The sequence below is a fragment of the Lutra lutra genome, chromosome 1 (genome assembly GCF_902655055.1).
Source record: "Lutra lutra chromosome 1, mLutLut1.2, whole genome shotgun sequence".
Taxonomy (NCBI): Eukaryota; Metazoa; Chordata; class Mammalia; order Carnivora; family Mustelidae; genus Lutra; species Lutra lutra.
The window spans coordinates 9368267-9388056 of NC_062278.1; positions in this window are offsets into that span (position 1 = coordinate 9368267).

A 19790-nucleotide genomic window follows, 5' to 3' on the forward strand; every position below is an offset into this window, starting at 1 on the left:
CCCTATGCAGGGCTCAATCTTAGGATCCTGGGATCATGACCTGAGCCGAAGGCAGATGCTTAACAACTGAAGCATCCAGGTGCCCCGAATCATGCTACTTTTAACACACCCTTTCTAACCACCTTGACCCACAAGGGATATTTATATAAATGGTCATGGTGTCTCTCTTTTGAAACCAAACGTATCATGGCTAGGCCAGTGTTTGCCAGAGTATTTCCTAGAACGAATGCCCCTTGAACCTCATTTTCTCCATTCCCCTATAGGATAAGTTCATGGTTAAGTCCGGCCAGGAGATGCTGATGTTTAATCTACCTCATGGACATTCCTATTGCAAATTCACACACTAAAGGCTCTGAGAAGCTCTGCATTATAGAAACTGGCTTAGTTTTTAAAACCCATATACCTCCCAGATTTAAACCCATGTACTTTTTGGTCCTTGGAAGCTTTCATTTGTGCGACACTGTTAGCATTCTGTTGAATGCATTTTGGGGAATGCTCTTCTAGAAAGTTTATGGCACACAATTAGAAATCTAGAAGTCTTATCTTCTCAGTGATATTGTAAGTTTTTGTGCTTCTTTATCTCTCCCCAGTGCCCAATGGAATGTTAATTTCTCTCTCTCTCTCTCTTTTTTTTAATTTTAAGTGGTGGCAAAGGGCTAAGGAAGGTTTGCTAATCTGCCACTGTGGGATCCTGGTGCAGAAAAGAACTTTTTACATAGAGACATGGCAAAGATGCAGAGTGGTCAGCAGGAAAAGCAGAAATTGTTCAGGGATGAGGACAATTTAGAGTATAATGTTGTCATGGACCATAAGTGGGGCAGGGTCTAGAATGACCAAATAGACTGTCAGAAAAATATCCATGGAAAAGTTGTGATTTGAGAAACCTGCTTCCAAAGAAAGGCAAGTAGCTCTAATGTAAGTGAACTTCTCCAAGTCCTGGAGAGTGAAAAACAAATCTAAAGATGGAGAGAGAGAGAGAGAGAGGGGGAAAAAAATGGAACAGAATGGATGGTTATAAAACACTCATTTTATTTCAGTTTCAAAACTTTCCTGGGATGAGCTCCCAGATCCTCACCCTGCTACCAGGAGCTAAAACTTCAGTTATTAAGGCTCTCCTCTTGCCAAAACTTCCTTCTTTTGCTCTTTTCTTGCTTCGTGTTTCAGTAATGACCTTAAGTGACCCCGGATCTTTATCAGTTTGAGTTGATTTGGTTCAACGTGGTTCACAAGCTATTTATTGAGCACTTACTGTGTGCCAGGCTATGCTGGAGCTGCAATGATAAACAAGACAGTCTTTTTGCCTGGGTGTGTTCTAGCTGGGGGGTGGGGAGAGGCAATATCAGACATATGATGTGTAGTTTCAATATGGTGCCAAGATAAAGGACAGGGAGGCATATGCCCAAGTCTGGGGACTCCAGTGACTGTATTCACAGGGCCACCTTCTCCATTAGGCTCAGGAGTACAACGCTGAGGGCCCATGAGATTTCCAGGGGGCTCATAAAGATGTTTGCATTTTAAAAAAATCAGAGGGGCGCCTGGGTGGCTCAGTGGTTTAAAGCCTCTATCTTTAGCTCAGGTCATGATCTCAGGGTCCTGGGATCAAGCCCCACAGCGGGCTCTCTGCTCGGCAGGGAGCCTGCTTCCTCCTCTCTCTCTGCCTGCCTCTCTGCCTACTTGTGATCTCCATCTGTCAAATAAATAAATAAAATCTTTTAAAAAAAAAAGGTAAAAAAGTCAGAAATAAAAATTGAATATGATCCAGCCTGGATTTTCTTTATCTTTATACCAAAACAGTCACGAAGTAATTTTGAATATTTTTTACAGACCAAAGTGCCCAGGTCCAATCATGTGCTGTGTTAGTTTCCCAAGGCATCTTTAACAAAGTACCACAACCTGGGTAACTTAGACAGTAGGAATGTATTTTCTGATGGTTCCGGAGCCCAGAAGTTTGAGATGATGGTGTGAGCAGGGTTGGGTGGCTTCCTTGTGAGGTTGTGAAGGAGACTATGTTCCAGGCATCTCTCTTCGCTTCCAGTGCCTCAGGTGCTCTTTGACTTATAGATGGTGTCTTCTTGTGTCTTCCCATCTTTTTCCTTTGTGTGACTCTCTTTCTTCACATGACATTCATTTTTTTTTTAAGATTTTTATTTATTTATTTGACAGAGAGAGATCACAAGTAGACAGAGAGGCAGGCAGAGAGAGAGAGAGAGAGAGAGAGAAGCAGGCTCCCTGCTGAGCAGAGAACCCGATGCGGGACTCGATCCCAGGACCCTGAGATCATGACCTGAGCTGAAGGCAGCGGCTTAACCCACTGAGCCACCCAGGCGCCCCAATATGACATTCATTTTTATAAGGACATCAGCCATATTGGATTAGGGGCTTGCCCTATGGTGGCATGACCACATTTTAACTGAACTAATTATATCTGCAACAATAGTATTTCCCAGTAAGGTCACATTCTGAGGTTCTGGGGGTTAGGATTTCAACATATGGATTTGGTGGTGGCAGTAGAGATTGGGGAAAGACACAGTTCTACCCATCACAGTGACCCTTGGTTCCTAGGAGAATCCATGCGTCTCTTCTCCTGTGTGACCACTAGGCAGTACTTGGAGTCACATCACTATCTGTGGTTTTATGTCCCCTCATCTCCCTTCCAAAGAAATAAATCAAGGAAGTTTTTCTGTTGATCATAAGACCATTGTGGAAAAATTATATTGCAGACTTGATTGGAACTTTTTAAATTGACTTAACTTCTATTCAAAGATGTCCAGATTCAATTATTATTTAGAAAAATAATTGTTACCCTCAGAAATGCTGAGCATGACGTCTTTATAAAGTTAAGCCTTTTTCTTGAACTCAAGTTCTGTAGTAAACTCCTCCGCATGCACCATCCCCAGATGGGCTGGCCTTGGTGGGTCCCAGGATGCTGGGGTGAAAGTCCTCAGGTTGTACTGCTGTTTTCTCCCTATTTCCCAGGGACAGGCTCTAAGTCAGGAAACAAATGCCAGGAAATGGTGACAAGGATTTTGAGGAAATGGTGCTTCTCTGGTTTCCACCCTAGCGCCCTCAGGGCCGGGGTCTAGAAGGGGCCAGAGCACATTTCTCACAGGTTCCATGTGCTATTTTGGGGAAAAGGCCAGGCAGTCACCCAGGCACAAACCTGGCACAGGCCCACCACAGCCTGTTTTGAATTTGCATTTCAAACTCTGCCTTCTGCCTAGGGAGTTCCAGGGGACACTGTCTTCTTCTTCCCTCACTGTGCAGGCCTGCTCAGCCGGTGGTAGTCTGAGGCGAGCCAATTCTACTTCTCACTCCCGTCCCGCCAACTCTGCAAATACTTCTGGGTGTCTGGTCCTCATTAGGTTTGGCTGAGTTGACAGTTTGTAGTCTCTCCCTGAAGTGCCACCTCACCTGTAGTTGACCAGACGCCCCCATCTTCACTTTTGAAGAAAAGGCCACAAGGGACTGCTCAGGCAGTTGCCAGAGCTTGTCCTGTGGGCTCACATGCCATGCAGCTCGGCTGCTGCTGTCACCACCTTCCTGTCTAGGAGGCCAGCTCACTACGGGCCTCTCCTCCTTGCCTGGCCTTTGCCAAACTCTCTGGACAGCAGCCATCTTGAGGTTGTTCCTGGAGCCCATCGACTGTCTGGGTTCTCTCGCAGGTTGTAAGAGAAACAAACCGAAAATGTGCTAAGTCCTTCATCACCTCCTTCTTTTTCCAGCCTCTCATTTGAAGTCCTATGCATATTTCCAGACTTGTACTTCTTAGTATTTTTCATAAAAATAACTCTGTGGCAACTCTGGGTAAATATCTTAGCTTTAAAGTCTTTATAATCAGACCTCTTCTTGCAACCAGAATGGAGCAGATGTAAATAAGAAAATGACAGAATAAAGGTTTTAAAGTGTCCCCCCTCTTTTTAAAAAATTTTTTTTTTAGAATATCTGAGCTTTTTTGCTATTAACAGGAGGAAATATTTAGAAAAATCCAGGGCATTTCTAAACATCTGACTGTTCAGCTGGATAAAAATACAATCTAAGTATTTCCTTTCAAATTTGCATCACTTTATGATTAGTCAGGGCTTTTGAAGTATGAATATCCTTTTCCGAAATGTTTTCTATTACAGCTGTGTCTTTTTTTTTCTTTTTTTTTTCAGTGACCCAATTATATGACTCTTCGGCATGGAAAAATTCACGTTATTAGTTTAAAAATACGTTGTTGAATGTCAATAACAGGTTTTGTAATGTTGTGTTTCATGAACTTTTATGGAGTTTAATTTTATTGTTTTGTTCTAGCATGCAGGAAAAGGGGGTCCTGGGGAGGGTGATTAGGGTCTTTTGAAGCAGGGCAGAGGAAGACACTGGAAAGGGTGGTAAAGACCCTATTTGAAAGGACTCTTTAAATGCATTCATTGCTGTAAGGAAGAAAGTTGGCAATGGATGGACACATTCCTGATTATTTGAACCAGGGCTGGTCTGGTTGTGGAGTTTCTTCCTCCTGGATATTTAGAATTCTCATTTTCCTTTACCCTATGCTACAACTGTGAGTTCATCATCATCCATTTGCCCCTAATGCCTTTGAACAGTGAACTCTTTAAAAGATTATTGAGTTCATTTCATTACCCAGACATGTTCCAAGAGTTCTGGAAAAATGTTGCCTCAGATAGAATATAATCTGGAAGCTTACATTCCTTAGAATTTGCTACTCAGGAGATACTTCAGCACTTGGGTTCTTTAAAAATAAATTATTTATAGCTCCAATATTTTCTTTATAATTTGTTCCAACTAGTCCATCATCACTGAAGCAAGGATTTTGAAGCCAAGGTGTTTGCTTCCAAGTGAGAATTTAAAGAAAATTAAATGTTTGATTTTTTTCCCCCTTATCTTTTCTGGGAGTAGATATATTGTGTGAGTGTTCAACACACCTGCCAAAGTCAACTTTTAAGAGAGACATAACATAAGACCAACATACAGCTCAGCCTTGTTCCCTGGTGGAACTCTGTCGTTGACAGTTTGGGTTCTCTAGGATTGGTCTGCCAGCTATGAAGCCTGCAGAGATACATTTGTCAAGAAAGACAAATGATTGCGTCTTGTTTTGAGCCACCTCATCCATCAATGGCATCATTTGGTTCAACTTGATAAAGAATTATCAGGAGTGCCTTTCCTAATGGCAGATGCGCTTTAAAAATGACGCTTGCCTGTAGTGTGGGGGCAATGCTGTTACACCTGCCACTACAGTTGTGCTGTTTGTCTCCTTGTGGCCCTGAGTTTCTCTTGAAACAGGCCAGGGGCTCTGTAAACAGAGGGACTTCCCTGTGATTCTAACAAGGGTCCTTGTCTTCATCATCAGGGATGTTAAGCACTGGGAGGTAAAAAGGCAGCTGGGACCAATATGCACCATAGTATTTTGATGACTTCTAGGCTGTGGATTGGTACCAGAAACCAAAACAAACAATCCTATAGCATACAGGTAGTGTTCAGGATTGGTATTTGAAATCTGGAGGTCAACTCACTGTTAGTATTTTAGGAAAAGAAGAGAAAATTTTTAAAAAACGGCCAACCTTCAAATCAGGAGAGGTTGAATGATCCACAGTGGGGATCTACTTGTAGTTTTATAAAGGAAGGAAATATTTCAGCTTCGGTGGTCCTTAGTTACTGTTTTTTTTTTTTTTTTATGTGATATCTACCAGGCTTGAATAACTAATAGAATTCCACGTGTTAGAACTTATGGTAGAATTGTGTCCCAAAAAAGCTATGTTCAAGTCCTATCTCTTAGTACCTGTGAGTGGGGCCTTATTTGGAAACAGAGTCTTTGTAAATGTCATCAAGTCAAGGATCCCAGGATGAGATCATTCCAGATATAGGGTGAGCCTTAGACTCGTTGACTAGTATTCTTATCAGAGAAAATGGGGAGGGTTGAGACAGAGACACACAGAGGGAGAAGAGCATGGAAGGACTGAGCCAGAGACTGGAATGCTGCATCTATAAGCCAAGGAACACCAAGGTTTGCTGGCAACTGTCAGAATTTAGGAGAGAGGCATGAAATATTCTCCCTCAAAGCCTCCAGAAAGAGCCAAATCTGATGACACCTTGATTTTCAACTTCTGGCCCCTGGAATTGGGAGAGAATAGATTTCTGTTTCAAATAACCCAGTTTGGGGTAATTTGTGACAGCAGTATCCCAAGAAACAAATACAAGAGCTGTATGGGATCTTGAAAACATCTGATCCAAGAGCCTCATTTTATTTTGAGAGACCCAGTGACTCATCCCAGTTAACATGATAGGTGTACCGCTGAGTTCAGACTAGAAGGCTTGATTGCAAACCCTGAATTCAGTGATCCCCCTGCCCACTTACAGCATATTCAACCTGTGCGAAGCATGGGGTCAGGAGTTAGAGCAAGTGCAGAGGTAAGTCACAACAGCTTTACCATTAAAGAACTTCAAAGAAGTCATGGATTCAGTTTCTTTTCTTTTCTTTTTTTAAAGATTTTATTTATTTATTTGACAGAGAAAGATCACAAGTAGACGGAGAGGCAGGCAGAGAGAGAGAGAGAGGGAAGCAGGCTTCTTGCTGAGCAGAGAGCCCGATGTGGGACTCGATCCCAGGACCCTGAGATCATGACCTGAGCCGAAGGCAGCGGCTTAACCCACTGAGCCACCCAGGCGCCCCCATGGATTCAGTTTTCTATGATACAGGTACAGAATGCCCTGTCATGTCATTAGAGGTTATAAACCTAGACAGGCGGGACAAGTATGCATGACTGAAAAGATCAGAAAAGGCTCCTTTTGGAATTGGCCTCTGTGGCTGGGCTTTTTTTTTTTTTTTTTTAAAGATTTTATTTATTTATCTGACAGAGAGAGATCACAAGCAGGCAGAGAGGCAGGCAGAGAGAGGAGGAAGCAGGCTCCCTGCTGAGCAGAGAGCCTGATGCGGGGCTCGATCCCAGGACTCTGAGATCATGACCTGAGCCGAAGGCAGCGGCTTAACCCACTGAGCCACCCAGGCACCCCTGTGGCTGGGCTTTTAAAGATGAGATTTCAGCATGGACATTTGATGGGGGAAGAGGGCCCAGGAGGGGAGCATGACAGTTGGTGCCCTCTCACTCCCAACTTAGTGAGGAGCACTCAGGAGTTGGTGGAAGACAACGCTGTTGCTGTAGACCTGTGGAGGCAGGGTCTTCCAGCAGGCTGTGGGGATGATATGCTGCCCAATGGGCTGGAAGGCAAAGCATCCAGCCAGAAGTGATTATTCTCCAGGCTTAAGGTTTAATGCTGTTTGCCTGGTTAGATTTTAGACTTATGGAGACCTGTCATTCATTCCATCTTTCCTCTTTCTCCCTTTTGGAATGGGAATGTCTACCTGATGCATATTCCACTATTGTATTTTGGAAGCACATAATTTGCCTGGTTTCCCAGGTTCATGGCTGGAGAGGATTTTTGCCTCCAGATGAATGTACCTAGAGTCTTACCCATACCTGATTCTGCTGGTATGTAGATGGGATTTGGACTTTAGAGTAGATGCTGGAATGAGTTAAGACTTTTGAGGCTATTGGGTTGGAATCAATTTATTTTGCATGTGAGAAGGACATGAATTTGGGGAATATGAATTTAACCCCCAGTGTGATGGTATTTGTGGGGGGAGGTGGCTTTGGGAGGTGATTTGGTCAGGTCATGAAGATGGAGCTCTCGTGAATGTGAAGTATCCTTAATGCTTTGTATCCTTAGCAAAGTTCCCAGTGGGGTCCTGTCCCTTCTACCATGCGAGGACATGGTGAGAGATGTTGTCTCTGAGCCAGGAAGCAGTCCGTCACCAACACTGAATCTGTTTTTTTCCTTGATCTTGGACTTCCCATCCTCCAGAGCTGTGAGAAATTTCTCTTATTGATAAGCCACCTAGTCTATGGTTCCTGTTCAAATGGACTAAGCCAGCTAGCCATCAAAGAAACACAGAATCAAATGTGAGGGAGAGTGAACTCTGGTTGCCTGTTGCTTCTCAGTTCCTTCACAAAAAATCTGGGTTTTGAGCAGGTGTCTTCTCTCTTCAACACCACCTTGTGCCTCGGGGGAGGCTGACCTCACATCTAGGTATGAGAGGTGGTTCAACAGGTAATTGGAACTTTTTCCAATTACCAGTGCTTGGCTGAATGATGGACACATGAGCTGATCTTGGCCAGTGAAATGTAAGAGGAAGTCTGGTGGGGGTTAAGGAAGGAGGGGATGCTTCTAGAAATGTCTCAACACCCAAGAGAAAGTATGGAAAGAAAACTCCCTTCTTCCCCTGGACATTAGAATTTCTGGATGTGAAGTAGAGCTGGGGGAAGCATCCACTGAAGATGAAGCTGATACTAGGAGTGGCAAAGAAACAAGAGAGAGGTTGTTGGGGATGGCGTGACACCCCTGAACCCACCTACACCCTACCATTGAGTCTCCTGTTCAATAGCAGTAACATATTTCCTTATCATCTCTGCATGTGGGCATCAGTGTTTCTGCCACTCATTGCTGAAAGCACGGCAGGCCTTCCTGGAGGAAATGACACCTAGGTTGCCTGGAAGATGAGTAGGAGTTAGACAGAAGGAGAGGGGCTAGAGTGTTCCAGGCAGAGAGAACAGCTTCTGTGGGGGCTTTAATGGGAGACACTATCACCCCTGCTTTGGAGACACTGGAAAAAACCGCAGTCTGTCTGGAACAGGGAATGGGGGTGGTGATGTATGTGTAGAGATAGGGAAGAAGGCGGGGGAACAGAGAGGGATACAGCCAGAGGAGGAAAACAGGAGTCGGATTACAAGTAGCACAGAAGTTTACAAAGACTGGTGTGGGGGAGATATTAGGGTATTAATTATAGGTGGGATATTAATTAGGGAGTATTAAATTGGCTCCATTGAGACATGATGAGAACCTGGCATCCAGCAGTGACAATGATAATGAAAACCAGGGATGGATATTAAAGACACCGGGGAGGTAGAATCCATGGTATCTGGCAGCTCATGAGCTATGGGGGGAGATGGAGACACAGCAAAATCCATGCCAAGAATCTCGAGCAAGTGACTCAGAAGATGTGGTTCTCTGAAAGGCCAGTAGGAAGGAGGACTGGGCGGGGTGGGCTGAGATGGAGGAGAGGACAAGAGCAACCATCAGCTGTGGGTTGTCTGTGCTGAGTGCTTAGACTCAGGCCAGACAGGCCAGGGCCAGCTTGAGCTCAGAGCTCTCTGGAACACCCACATGACTGAATGAGGACGCCCGATCTGTCCCTTCTCAGCTTCCTCACTGGTGACGGGCAGGCTTTGGGCTCTCCCTGAGCCATCCCTCTGGTGTTGGCTCCCTCAGCCTGTCCTCGTCTCGTGTCTTTGCAGATTCCTTGGACCCTCCTCTGTTCCCGGGCAGGATCCAGGCTTTGTTTCTGACTTCCAAAGTGCCCAAGCCTTGTAAATCAAAAGCCTTGGGTTTCAAGACTATTGGCCTTACTCTATTACAGTGTATAAAGAACTATCTGGAAATGCCACACTTTTTGTCTATACGTTCTGCTGGGCTGGTCTTCTCTAGGTGTCTGCTTTCAGTGGGTGGAAGCCAGAGTTAGTATGTCAGACTGTTGCCTCAGCCCAGGTAGAGCCACGGAAGGATGGCAAAAGATGGAAAGGTGACCTGCTGGGGTTAGACCTAGGGAACAAATTGGGTTAAACAGAAACAAAAATGCAGAAATCCATTTTGCCCATACAAACCCCCACAAGGATGGAGCGGGAGCTCCTCATGGTCCATCTGACCTTGCCATCTGACAGGGCTCCATGTTCACTGGGAAGGTAGAAAAAAGGTGGCTGCCTAAACTTCATGGCTCTTCTCCTATGGCCTCAAGCCATTTGGGATGGACAAGTTGGGGTATGGGTGGTTTGGGGCTAACATCCCAAATGCAGTGATGATGCCCGCTCCCCAGTTCTGGGAAGATATGGAGGAAATCCTTTGGCACTAAGCAAGCAAACAAACACACACCCAAACAAAACAACGCAAAAAGTCTGCACTGAAAACTTTCCACTTGCAAACATGTTTTTGTCACTGCCAAAGGTTTAGGATTGCAACATTTGGGCGTCTTTGGCCCCAAACCCGAGGACTCTGCAGTTTTCCCAAAGCACCTAAAATAAAGAATTCCTTTTGGCAAAAACAGTATGTTTGTCAACAGAAAGCCTTTATTTTGAGAAACTCAATTCCCCCTTAGATGTAGAGTATTCTGAATAAAGCCCCTGTGGCTATTTTCTGTCTGCTTCTCCCACTCCAGATTGTCCCTGGCAGGTAGAAAACATTTCTAGTTTGTGTGTGTGTGTGTGTGTGTGTGTGTGTGTGTGTGTGTGGTTTCCATTAACTGGGTGTGTGTTCGGAATTTGTGATTGTCGGCCAGTTGCTGATTGCCTTCTGATGCTTCTTGAGAGAAAGCTTTGCAGATGAGGTGCTGGATTCCTCCAGACTCCAGGTTTCTTGTGCCCGGGGTCATGAAGCTGGGCGCTTCCCAGAGATAGAGCCAAACCTCCTTGCTTCTTGTCAGACCTACCCCACCCATCTGAACATTGAAACCTGGTGCAAAGCACAGATCTGAAGTTGGAGTAGCTTGTTTTCTAGCTTCTTTGTAGAACAACTTTGCTGCTGAAGATGAGCTGTTTTTTTTCCCTTTGAGGGGCATAGGTGACATCTTTCCCCCCTATTTCTTACTAGCAGACCTTGGTCCCACAGAAGGCAGCACTAATCTTCTCGATTTGGAGGATGGTGGCCTCAGGTCCTAGCTAAAACTTAGAAATAATTCTTAGTAAATACTCAAAATTTAAAATACCCTGGCCTAAAATCCTAAGATGGAAGACAGAGTTAAAATTTTGTGATATTTCTGGGCTTGGCCACAGAAGGAAGTGTATCTATATTTATATATATTTTTATAGAGGTGACGTTTAAATAATATGAAATTAACCATTTGAAAGCAAACAGTTCAGTGACATTTAGAGCACGTTCAGTGTTGTGTAACCAATGCTCCTAACTTAGTTCCAGAACATTTCCATCACTCCAGTGTAAACCTTCCTAACTTATCAAGCAGTTACTTCCCACGCCTGCCTCCCCCAGTCACGGCAAACTCCAATCTGCTTTCTGTCTCTATGGATTCACCTATGTGGGAAACGTCATATATAAATGGAATCGTACACCATATGGCCTTTTGCGTCTGGCTTTTTCCCCTGAGCATCACGTTTTTCAGGTTCATATGTTTTGTGAGGACTTTTGTGCCCCACACAAATCCTGTTGAAGAGCTGTTATGTCTCTTATTTGAGGCTGAGTAGGAATTTAGGAAGCGTTGGGATGAACCTTGATGGTTTCGAGGGCCTGGAAAGACTATCTGAATCCGCGGAGGCCAGCTTCTGCTCAGGGAAACACTCTCTGTCTTCCAACTCTGATGCACCCTGGCTCTTCCCTGGATGATGGCCCCTGGGGCCCTCTAGGCATGATGATCCTGCTGTAGTGTTATCTCCTACTCATGGCCCTTGCCATCTTCTTTCCAGCGCTGCTCCTCACAGGAATGGGCTCCCACTGTGTGAATTCAGTGCCATCCTGCCTGTTGCTGTGTGGGTGGGTTCAACAGACCTTAGAGAAAATGAATCTCTTGGAAATCAAGGAGAAGACAAGTAGTGGGTTCTTAAACTTCCAGCACTTTTCAGCTTGTTAGGCAGCCATGAGGTCTTATGGGATAGAGGTGGGAGCAGATGATCTCCTAACACCTGGACAGGAAGAGGGTGCTGGATTAAGAGAATACCTGGAAAAGATTATTAGTCATGAAAAGATTTTAGTGTATGCTTGTAATAAATTTATTATAAGGATATAACTTAAAATGATTTTCCATATGGCCTTTTCTCTTTATGTTTTATTACTATTGTATTTTCATTAAAAAAAAAAAGCAAAAACCCAGGCTGACATCATTTTTTACAATTACTATTGACTTTACCCATTTTGATTTTTTCCCCCTCATTTTATATTCTCACGATATTTTTAAAACTTTTTCTGAAGGTCAAATTTCTATCCTGGAATTGAAAGTCCCTCATTCTGGAGTTGGAAAGTTGAGTCTACTAATTTTAATAACTTTTTGGTCCTTAGTTGATCTTGCTGAAACTTAGAGCAGTTACTCTGAGCGGCCTTAAGTAGCCACTAGGTGGCGCTCATACGCTATTTGAAATGGGTTCTGTCCTTGAAGTCGAAGAATTTGGAAAACAATTTGTCTTCATTTAAGTTAAATACAGGAATTGGCCCTACAATCCGTACGTGCTGTGTGGATTACAGATTTTCTTCCTCCTTCTCTTTTCTTGACTGTCCTTTTCATTAGGGCATCATGATCAAGAACAGACTACGTTTCAATACTACTTCTGTCATTCACTTGCTATATGACCTTGAGTAAGTCAGTTAACTTCAGTGTTCTTAATAGCAATTGAGGTTAATAACACATACCTCATGGGGTGGTTGTGAGAATAAAAAAATTAATACATATTAATGTATTAAAACATTTGTGTTATATATATATATTTTTATATTGCTATGTCTTTTTCTCCCCAGCTTCATGAAAAATAATTGACATTTAATGATGCATAATTTTAAGGTGTACAACGTGATGATTTGATACATGTGTGTACAGCAAAATGATTACCACAACAGGTTTGCTATATTATCGATATTATCAATATTTTTGTTCTTCTTCAGGACATTGCTAATCACTTAGACGAATGTTTCCCATATACCAGTTCAAGGACTAGCAATATCAGAATTACTTATGGACCTTTTTTAAAATATAGATTTGTGAGCTCCATATCTGGAGTATCTATTTTAGTAATTTGGGAGAAGGGCTTAGCGATCTCCATTTAAAAGTTTCTCAAGTAATTCTGATGCTCAGCTAGATCTGGAGAAAAGTGACATAGACTACCCAGGATATCCCGCTGAGGTATAAGACGTTTATGCTACCTGGACACTGGCAGTTTCTATTCCCCTTAAACATGGGGGATGTGCCATCCAAATCTCCGTCCCTTGGGATGATTCCTTCTCCCTGTTTTCTTTCAAGGCCACCCTGGGAATGAGGCCATACAGAAGCCACTGGCTATTTTTGGCTTGTACCTTCATATTCAGCTGACCCCAGGATAAATCACGCTTGGGCTTTTTCCTCCTCCTTAGCCATTCAGAACAGACATTCTGTGGGGCATCAGGTATGAGTTAAGGAGAGGAAGTGATGCACCAGTGGTGAGCAATGCAGGGGTCTGGGCTGCCTGCTTGTATGGCTTACTTATGCCCTTGATACCGATGTCTGCTTCACAAGGATTGCCGCTGGGCCTGCCCAGCTGTGTGACATGATAGGTGTGATGCAACCCAGCCCATCATGGACGACTGGTTACTTGGTGCTCCAGGGTCAGGTTCTCCATCTCCTCTAGGACTCAGTAGCATGCTAGGGACTGTTTTCCCTAAAGTTGTGTAGTTATTTGCTGTATTGACATGGCCTGTCCCAGAACTCTAAGGTTTGAGTTGTGATTTTCTCAATATAGATTGCCAAAAATTCCACAGTATCTTTTTTCTCTCACTACTGTTCTATGCCATAGGTTTCTGCTGGGCCATAAGCCTCAAGTTTGTAGGCCACGTGCCCTGCAGCCTAGATCTGTTTTGCAGACCCTTTTCCTGTTTGTTCCTATTCAAAATTTTTGTGTCCCTTGTTAAATGGATGTGAGCAGTATTCCTAACTGTGGAATCCAAAGAACCCAAAGAAATCCAGTGGGTGTTGTGTTGAAGTCTTTGCTTTAGGAAGGGCAAGATACAATACTCTGTTCTTTCCTGGCATGCCCATATTCCGGGAGCTTTATTTATTTATTTATTTGAAGAGTTTATTTTATTCATTTGAGAGAGGGAGCACGTGCTCAAGAGAGATAGGGATAGAGAGAGAGAGAGACTGAGAATGCACGAGTGGGGGAGAAGTAGGCTCCCTGCTGAGCAGAGAGCCCAACACAGGGCTTGATTCCAGGACCATGAGATCAAGATCTGAGCTGAAGGCAGATGCTTAACCAACTGAGCCACCCAGGCACACTCCGGGACCTTTAAAGAGTGGACTGATGTGGCAGGCCCCTAAGTCCTCACAGTTATTGCCCACTGTGTTACCACGTGAGTCTGCCTTAGGAAGGCCCCAATGTATTCACCACTTCTTGCAAATCAGGCCTTGTTCACACCATGTCATCACCAGGGTCATGTTCTGCAGATGTCCAGGCCACCTCAGACTGTATGATGACAGAGGGGGGGAGTTAACATAGCTCTGGGTCAACACTGAAAGTGAATACCTTTGTCTGTTCTCAGTGAATGCGAACTGTTTCTGATCCTCCCTTTTGATAGGGATGGAAAGGGCACAGTCCCCAGATAAGGCTGCATTCTGTGTCCCTGAGCCTATGCTTAAGTTAGGATACCCTGTCTGGCAAGGGAGCCTCAGTGTCAGCAGTGGGCTGCTGCTTGTTTAAGTTCACGGGAGTCCGTCATCCTCCAGCACCTGTCTGGTTTCTGTAGGGACCAGACTGATTAATTAAATGGTGATATGATAGGGGCCACACCACACATCCTGTAAGTCTTTCAGGTTGATTCTCAGCCTTAAAATCCACCCCAGGTTATGAGATTGGTTTAATTTGTTATCTTGACTGGGGTAGGGGGCAGTTTTAGAGTTTTCACCTTGGGCTTCCTCGCTGTGGTAGCTCTTATCTGTGTGGGTATTTGCCACTGCCAAGTAATGCCATCCCTGTGATTCATGCGGGGTCTAGAGTAATAGGTAGGGCGTGGGTTCACCCACCCAGTGTCCTGATCCTCTAGCGTGGAATCCTCTGGGGGGAAAGATGGGGCTGTACTTTGGTTAGTTGCTCACCTGGCCTCCGGGGGCGCTGTTCTCTAACACTCACCTTTTATCTCTGCAGGGATGGCCCCCAAAACATGCATTGTGACCTTGCTACTTATTAGGACAATAGTCAGTCCAGCTTCCGGTAGCTGAGTATAGTGGCCGGCCTCCCATATTTTGGGTCCATCGTTAAACCAGTGGACTGCTTCTGTTCTGCTGTTTCCTGCCACCCTGCCCTTCAGGGAAGGGCACCCACTGAGGTTTTCTGTGATGCTGTCAGCTCTTAGCAGCTCACTCCTCCTTGCTTCAGTAGGTGGAATGCCCTTGGGGTCTTCCCATGGACCAGCATCTACAGGGTTTTCTGGCCTCACGTGGTGTTTTCAGTCCAGCTGCCCACTCCCCTGAGCCTTTGTATTCCTCCTTCACTATTCCTCATGGCGGTTCTCGCTTTTTTCCTTTCTTAGTGTGGCCATCATTTGCTCCAAGCTCCCAAGAGCCCCTCCAGCAGCATGCTAATTCTGCCTCTTAGAGTTTTTGTCGGGGTGTTGTTATGGTATGGGTTGTGTCCCGCCCTCCCCCACAGACTCCTAGTTTGAAGTCCTAATCTCCAGTACCTCTAAATGTGATTGTATTTGCATACGGGCTCTTCCAAGGAATAATTAAATTAAACGAGGTCATTAGGGTGAGCCTAATCTACATCTGACTGGTGTCCTTATAAGAAAGAGATTAGGAGGCAGACACACACACTGAGGCAAGACCTTGCGAGGACACAGGGAGAGGAAGACAGTTATCTACAAGCCAGAGGGCCCCGCAGAAGAAACTAACCGGCCACACTTTGATACGAGTCTCTAGGCTCCAGGACTGTGAGGAATGTACTTCCCTAGCTGAGCCCCCTCACCTGTCTGAGGTGATTTATTATAGCAGCCTGAGCAAACTGATGCAGGTGTTGCATCCGTAGCACAGAATGAGGTTCCCTTGTTGATACATTCTTCCTTCTGCAACTTTGTGTTTTGCCCCTGATCCAGAGTCCTGAGCCAGCCTCTCCATCCTCCCGGGCTCCTGCTGGGGGCCCACATGTTGCCTCAGGCATGCAGCTCCTTCAGGGTCCATCCCTTTCCTCCCTTGGAAAGCCCAGCATTTCCCTGGCTCATCACATGACCCAAGGTGAGGAGGGGACCCATCCTCTGTGTGTGTGTGCATCTTGTAGGACAGAGGTCTCTGTGCAGTGTCCTCAAGCAATAGGGAGGAGCTAGCTCTGACGGGACGTGTGGCCTCGGCAGAGGCTCAGAGAGTTCGGGGCATTCTAGGATTCAAGACTAGAGTGTGTCCCCCTGGACAGCCCCACCCTGTCTCTCAGCCTGTCATTCTTCTGTACAGGAGCTCTGGTTTTGCCCTAACAGAGTTGCTGGGTCTGGATACAGTTCTGTGCAGCTGTGCCATTTTTAGGAGTGAGTCCTGGGCCTGATCCTTAGTTTTCTCTGCAATTTGAATACAAGGGGCAGAGTCCCTTCACAGACTGGAAAGAGGCTTCTGGCGGCCCTGCTTAGCATTCAGCTGATGGTTAACGTCCTTGGGCCTTCACTGTGGCTCTCCCAAACATCAGTAGCACCCAGCAGTAGCCACCCAATCTCATCCTTTGATATAGACTCTTTCCAGGGTTTTCTCAAGCAGCTGATGCTTGGCTGTCTCCTGCCTCATAGGCCACCCTAGTTCACCCAACACTCAGCAACTATACTCCCTCTCTGAGCCAGGGGCTGTTTGATGCGGTCTTCATCGCTGGCTGAGCAGTGGGTTATCAAGCTCCACAATCTTGTCAGTAAGCTTCCATTCTCTCGAAGCACTTCTGGTGTGAGGCTGGGTTCTGGGGAGGCTGACTCTGAGGGGACATTAGTATGTACGATGTTTGCTAGGAGGCACTCCTGTGATCCAAAGGGAAGGAAGCAGGAGGAGGCAGGGTAGAGGCTGGAGAATGCTGCTGTTACCTCATGGGAAGTTGGCACGGCCCTCGGAGTTGTGCTGAGTTGGAGCAGGAGGGTCAGACGGTCCTGCTCCTGACCTGTCAGTGGGTCCTTGGACTCCAGCTATCTCAGGAAAGGGGTGTGATCTTGTGCAAGGTGGCTCCCTTCAGCCAATGGCAGCCTCTGTGGAGGATGGACTGCCTTCCCAGCCCTGGGGAAATGCACACTTTAGTCTTGAAAAAGTTCTGGAAAATGCAGAAGGTATTCAAGACAATAAGCCAAAAGTATTCATTCTATGGGGGCCAATTTGAACTTCATGCTGGTCAAGGCTCAGTGCTGATGCCTCCTTTTGGGGGGTGGAGTGGAATGCTGAGATTGTGCTGCAAACTGGAAGCAGCACTTGGGCAGGCACACTGTCATTTAGGGGCTTACTCTTATTATCCCCCTAGTGGAAGTAATCTCCATGAAGGTGTGTGACCCTAGAAGGCTCAGGTCACGCTCAGCACCTTGGTCTCTTGGATTCTGGTTCTCGGGTGCGAACTGGAGCTCCCACCTGCTGCTGGGCTGTCATCAAGCCAGAAGTGACACTGAGACAGTCCAGCTGCCATCAGCACGTTGGGAGCGGATGAAGGTGAACCCGGGGACTACAGGCAGAGACGCAGCGGGCTCACGCACATTTGAACTGCACATCCCAGAGCCGACCACAACAAAAGCTCCAAAGAGGAAAGGTCAGACCCATGAAGTGCTATTTGTTTTCACTGAAACTTCATCCCTCCCACTTAACACCCGTCTAACCAGCAACGGAATCAATTACCACGTGTCAGCCCGAAATCTGACACAAGAAATGAAAGGAGGACACAACCTCCCCAGGGGGTGGCAGGCGGGCAGAGAGGGCTGGGAGATACAGGGAGGGGAGCTGTGAATGAGCCACTGTCCTGTAATTAAGCGTTAAAGGCAGCCCGAGACCCTGCTTCCCTTCCCTCTCGACCTCTCCTGCTCCTGGAGCCTGGATCACGGTTACCCGTTTGCACTACTGGGTGTTTCTATCACAAAGGGTGGTCAGCAAACCTGTGAGCTGATTCGACTTTGGTTACATAAGTTTCTCCATTTAATAATTGAAGACCAAAAGGTTCTAGACATTTATTATTTTATCGAACTTGAGGAGCGAGAATTCCTGGCAGATCAAGTTCAGTCGCCATGCCTATTTGAGCTGATTGAGTTCCTGCATTTCTTGGTCTCCTGTCAAATGTGGTGTCAGCTTGTCCAAGAGCACCTGGTTCAGGTGATGTCATTCACTTTCCACATTTATGGGAGTCTCAGAAAGAGAGCTCCATGGGCTGCTCAGGCAGAACACAGAAAAGTTCAGTGGACGAATCCCAGAGGGAGTGCCGTTTCACCATGTCTGTTAAGTAAGATGTTTTTGTTCATAAAGAACCCTTGAACATTTACATTTTCATTCATAGGGTCCTAGGATAAAGAACCCTCTTGTCTCTAGGTAGAGCATTACATGGGCGTTTTCTAATCTGTTCTGTAAATGGTTCTGCCTCTCAGATTGCCCTACCATCCGAATGTTCAAGTCTGAAGCATTGATTAAAATGGAACAGGAGGCATCCTTTCAGAGATCCTGCTGGTATAAAACATATTTCCATTTATCAGCAGGAATTTGTAAAAGCCAAATTTTTTTGCTCAACCAGATGATTCAAGTGGTCAGTGGGATAGTGTGTGTGCATGCTTACAAATGAATCAGTGACTTGGCCTTTGATGTAGTTGTTAGTGTGGTGGTCTGGTACGGTACCTCTTTATGACACTATTTTTGGATTCTTTTCTTCTGACCTACGTGATGCTCGGTTTTTGGTTCTCTCGTCGGCAGAAAGGAGAATCTGTGTGCTCTCTTTTCTTTGCTTTTTCAAAGTGATGCCACCTACAGGCAGGGTTTTCTTTGCTGCCGGCAATGCAATGCTCCTTGCGTTCTTTATCATCATATGGGCTCAGCTCTGCACCTTTCCCTCTCTGGGTAGAAACTGTCCTTGCTGGCTCCCTGACACCTTAAACTCAGCTCGGTCAAAGGGGCATCAATCATCTTTCCCTGAGTTGTCTCCTCCTTCACATCTCTTCTCCGTTTCCAATGTAGGAGCAAATTCCCAGGGGTCACTTAAGCTTGAAATCCGAGATACTTTCTTGATCCTCCCCATCTTCCTTATCCCCTACATCATCAGATGTTATTGATTTTTTGTCTCCTAAATATTTCTCACATTTGCCCCTCTGCTATCCTGCCACTTGGCCTCATTTCATGCCGCCATCTTCTCTTCCTGCCCATTCTGACAGCTTCAGACTCTCCCCTCTGTGGCTTTACTCATGTTTTCCCCTTTTTCTAGAACATGTTCCTTTTTTTTTTCTTTTTAGCCAGTGAATCTGAACACTTGAAGACTCAAATCAGGCATCACTTTAACAAAAGGAAGCATCAATTACTTAATTGTTTTCCCATATGTATTTTCTCTTGTGTTCTCCATCTTCTTTAATTCCCTCCCTCTCTCTCCACCTTTCCCAGTTGGAAAGTTTTGAGCCATCTTCTGCCCCCCAGATGATATTAGTTATCCAATGTTGAGTTACTCCTGATTGTACCTACTCTCCTTCCTGTCTCCACTATCAATGTTCAGGTTGAGCCCACCTGATTTTCATGTAAGCCACACACTCATCTCCCTGAGAATCTTTCCTCCTCCTTCTAACCTTCAGCTCCCTGTAGGATTCATCTTTCTAAAGTCCTTCTTTGTTCAAAGCATTCTCTGGACCCATTTTCTGCAGAGAAATGTCCCAGCTCTATAGCACATGTTTGGAGCCCTTTACAACCTGACTCTAATTTACGATTTTAAGGGCAGGTGCTCTCAGGTCCCCCATCCCACCCCATCTTGCATTCCTAGTGCCCCCACCAGGCCCCAGACCCCAAGTATCAGCTGCCTAGAGCTGACCATCCTTCTCAT